General features: G+C 47.4%; 1 pseudogene across 1 annotated transcript; it reads right to left on the bottom strand.

Annotated features, from left to right (window-relative positions):
• Positions 1–359: 359 nt before the first annotated feature.
• On the bottom strand, positions 360–1,644 carry LOC306652323 (mitochondrial nicotinamide adenine dinucleotide transporter SLC25A51-like; annotated as a pseudogene). Its single transcript has one exon. The product of its transcript is annotated as a mitochondrial nicotinamide adenine dinucleotide transporter SLC25A51-like (transcript).
• Positions 1,645–4,428: the final 2,784 nt, after the last annotated feature.

Here is a 4,428-nt window from a genome sequence, read left to right as displayed (position 1 = left end):
CCTCCTGCAAGCATTGGCTGCAGGCCCCAGAGCTCTGGAAAGCAGGATCCAGAATGGAAGAAGGTCTGTCCCCATGTCCAGGTTTAAGAACTGCCTCAGGTTGCCAGGCAAGATCAGAAGCAGGGTAAGGAAAGCTCCTCCTGAGGGCAGTGATGGCTGCAGGCCTGACCTGGGGAAGGGGGATGTAACCACAACCCAAACAGAAGCAGGGGACTGGGCAGCTCTCAGAGCAAGCTCAGCCAGTGGCTTTTGTGTCCTTTCCAGAACTTTGCTGATGGATCTAGGAGCATGAATTTGTGGCTGAGAACCCATGAGCAGCATGCTCCTGGGCCCACATGCTTTTTTTTTTTTTTTTTAATGTTCCTACTGAAACTTTTTATTGTTTTATTTTTGTTGTTGAGGCTTATGGAAATTAACTTTGCCCATAATTCAAGCAACCTGGACTTAGTGACACGAACTTATATTTGAGCCAATTAGTAATAAGGTCAAATTATATTCTTAGGTCTATTTAGTTGATACATGGCACTTCATCAATGACTCCTCTCATATAACCTTTAGCAAGAACTCATAAGTAGCATTGATTATGCCCCAAGAGATGAGGGACTGATGGTAATTCAGATGGGCACCTCTGAAAAGATTTGTCAGTTTCCTGTCCTGTTCTAGCCAGATTGTTTTGAAAACCTTGGTGAAAGACTGAAATTCCCCACCAATCTTAGACTGTATGCGAGTTTTTACAACATTAACTGGAAAAAACAAGAATCCCAACATGGCACAAACAGACCTCCACAGATAAGTCATTGACCAAATGAGCACTGTGAGTCGTTGCGGTAGGCAGGTGCTCCTTAATGGGACCTCGAAGACCAAAGAAAGGACGTTGCTGAATCCATTGCGGAAAAGAATGGGCACCAAACCTCGGTAATACTCTCCAATTCCATGACATTTCAATGCCCTGAAAGCCTGATAAGTGTTTGTGAACTTGTCATGATGCTTGTGGTCTTGAAGCAATGTCTGAACTCTTTCCAATGGAGTGAAAATGGCTTCTGTTGTCCCTGCAAGTACTGCCGCCACGCCAGGGGTTGCAAACTCTGGGGCACTGACGTGCTTCTGGAGAAGGCAAGACAAATCCTCATACAGACCAAACATAAGTGCCAGGGTGGTGGTTTTCTGCATTAATGGGAGAATTCCACGATACAAGTTTCTAAATCCATCCCTCCTCAACTGAAGCACCGCATTGCGGGTTTTGTTTCCATAGAGCTGCTGTCGGAACAGGATTTTCTGGATGGGAAATGTGATGGATACGTTGTTGAAAGCTGCGCAGCAGCCACACAAGTAATCTTCATCTCACGGACATTTGTTATGTGAGGGGAGATGTCTTGTTTTGAAGACGTAAGGATTGGTGGCCTCTTTTCATGAGCTTCTGAATCCATCATGTTGCTTAAGATCTTTCGTCTTCATGAAGGATTTTTTTAACCTGTGACACCAGCTGAGCCTGGTGGTATGATGATAGTTTTTTGGCAACTTTCCCAATTTCTTCCATTGTTACTGGTTTGTCAGGTTCTTTCTTCTGGAGTCAATTTTGATAACTGGATTTCCATGGCTGCTGGCCCGGCCCCATGCCCGAGCCACCCGCCCGCAGGACCGCGGCGAGCGAGCCCCGCCCACATGCTCCTGATGAGCCTGCTTCAGTATGGCCTGATGCTCCTATAGATAGTGTGATTTGGGGGAAGAACCTAATCCAGTTAATTTTATTTTGTTTTTATTTTATTTTATTTTGTTATCAGGGATTAAGCCCAGGGGCACTTAATTACTGAGCCATACCCTCAGTCCTTTTTAATTTTTATTTTGAGACAGGGTCTCCTTAAGTTGCTGAGGTTGTCTTTGAACTCATGATACTCCTGCCTCAGCCTTCTGAGCAGCTGGGATTTCAGGCATGAGCCACTGTGCCCCAAAGAGCCTAGTCCATCTTATTCACATTGGGAGATAGGTCCAGGCATAGGTCAAAGGTCACAACATACAGGATCCTTTCTTTCCTACTCCTTATCCTGAAGTTGTCGCTTCTTGTGCCAAGTAGCGTGGCTCTAACGTGAAGAACAGACATGTCTGAGACTATCTGCCCTCAGACCAGCACCTTTGGTGCCCCATGAAAATATCTTCCAGAGCTTGGCCTCTGAGTGAACAAGTCCTCCCAGTGGCCTGCAAGATGCCCATGACCCCGCTTCTGATGCCTATTGAATTAAGCAGGGCTCTCCAGAGAAACACTAAGGGTGTGTGCATATTTAGAAAGAGGTTTTAAAATTGACTCATGTGATTATGGAGACTGGCAAATCCAAAATTTGCAGGGTGAGTGGGCAGACTAGACCCAGGAAAGAGTCAAAGCTGCAACTGAGCATGAGGACTGTCTGCCATAGGTCCTCTCTTCCCTGGGGGAGGTCAACCTTTTTTCTCTAACAGCCACCTTCTTCGAAATCTCTCATTCATGATGACTATTCTTCAAACACTCTAGGCAGGTGCTGCATCAGGATTTTGGCAGTGACCTTGACCTCTGCCCAGAACCCTCTCCTGCAGACCCCTTAAAGACAATGCACTGTCCCTGCCAAGTCCTTGGTCCAAAGTCTCAGTCTCATGATGCCCACCCTGGCAGTCTGTCCACAGCACCATTTTGCCAATCTGCCTTGGAAACCCTTCCCTATGTGAGGTTCCATTTTATGTTGGTTTCCAGCTTCATGTCCCCCACTGAGGGAAGTATCTGCATTCTGTTCACTAATGGACACGCACCTTGCATAGTGAGGCAATGGTGGGAGCTCCCTCAATGAGTGCAGAGTTGGACTCACCATCCCAGAGTGGCAAAGGGGCTGCTCTGTAAATGGGATCAAAGACTAGACCAGATGGTGGGAATGAGCTTCCCATCAGGTGACCCCTGTGTGTCTGCAAGAAGCTCAAGTCTTGCAGATGGTGGCCATCCACACACAAACCTTCCCTGTGACCCCCAGAAGCCTGAAGGTTGAACATTGGACTGTCCTCCTTGGAGTCCAACAGCTCCCCTTTTGTGCACAGTGAAGGGATGCTAAATTCAGGGTATTACTGTGACACCTAGCATCTTCTGGCTTTGCAGGAAAAGACTTGGGACTGCAGCTCCCGTCTCTCGATTCCTGTTCCATAATGCTAGACACCACACCATGCTGTATTGCTTCTGTTTTGTTTTTAAAGATAGCACCACAAAATCAAACACCCTCCTGAAGTCTTCTGGTTTTCTGCAAAAGGATTACTACACAAGCAATGTTGTTACAAGTTAACTGTCCCATGGTTTGATGTGGTTTGTCTCCCAGACATTCACGAGTTGGAAGATTGGTTCCCAGCTTGACTGGGTTGAAGTGACGGCACCTTTGAGAGACTGGGACTGATGGGGGTCATTAGCTCCTGGGGCTACATCCTATGAATGGATTTTGCTGCCCCTGTAAAATGGTTGGGTTCAATGAAATCAGCTTTTTCAAGAGTGGGGACATTGGACAGCAAGGCTGGGCAAGCTTAGCACCCTCTAAAGACAGCTGCTTCCATTTCCTGCCATCTTGTAAAGCAGCCAGGATGCTGGTACCTTGCTGTTTTGGAGCTTCCAGCCACCAGAAGTGTGGCCAAATGAAACTCTTTTCTATATAAAGTATTAGTTTTGAGTATTTGGTTACAGCAACACAAAATGGATCATAGGCGCTGTGAAAAGGATAGGCCCTGCTGTCCCCCACTTCATAGGAACATGGTCTTTGAATTCCTGCACACCTTCAATGTGTGGCCTGCACAGGTTAAGAATAGGTGTGGGCATCCTTTCCCAGAAGGAGAATGAGGTGAGACTTCCAATCAACAGAAGAGTAATTTCCCAGCACTGAACTTCCTGTCCTTCATCACCCGAACAAAGCATCTTTGGCTGTGCCTTGGTGCTCTGCTGAAATGGGCCAGGATAGGGTCTAGGAGGAATTCTCTGCTGATTGGCATTCTACCAGCAGCTGCCACAACCTGACTTCCTTGGAAAGGTTTGAACCCATGCTGTCCTAGTGACCCTAGGTTAGTCTCCTGGATTCAAGGACAGGCCAGCACGTGTTGGTCAGATAGCACTTTTATTTTGGACTTCTCTGCAGTTAAATATAAGAGGTCCCTGCTCTTCCACTGTTGGTGCTGGCAGGCGGGCTGGAGAAAGAAGCAGGTCTCTGGAGTGGGCCCTTTCCCACATGAATCCAGCTCCTGATTCCAGCAGGTCACAGTGACTGGGGTCCACCAGGAGTGTTCGAGTTTCCCATGAGTGTGTGAATGACCTCACTGCACTTCTGTGGGGTCAAATTTCTCCCTACCCTCCCTGCAAACCTGGACCACAGAAGACTTATTCCAACTATTCAAGAGGGCACCTGCATCCTGCCCCCCAGCATTCACTCATTGAGCCCC

Source organism: Sciurus vulgaris (assembly GCF_902686455.1).
Source record: "Sciurus vulgaris genome assembly, contig: HiC_scaffold_177_arrow_ctg1, whole genome shotgun sequence".
In the NCBI taxonomy this organism is placed as follows: domain Eukaryota; kingdom Metazoa; phylum Chordata; class Mammalia; order Rodentia; family Sciuridae; genus Sciurus; species Sciurus vulgaris.
The sequence above is the reverse complement of the archived record's forward strand: the minus strand, read 5'-3'. Positions and strand labels throughout refer to the sequence as shown.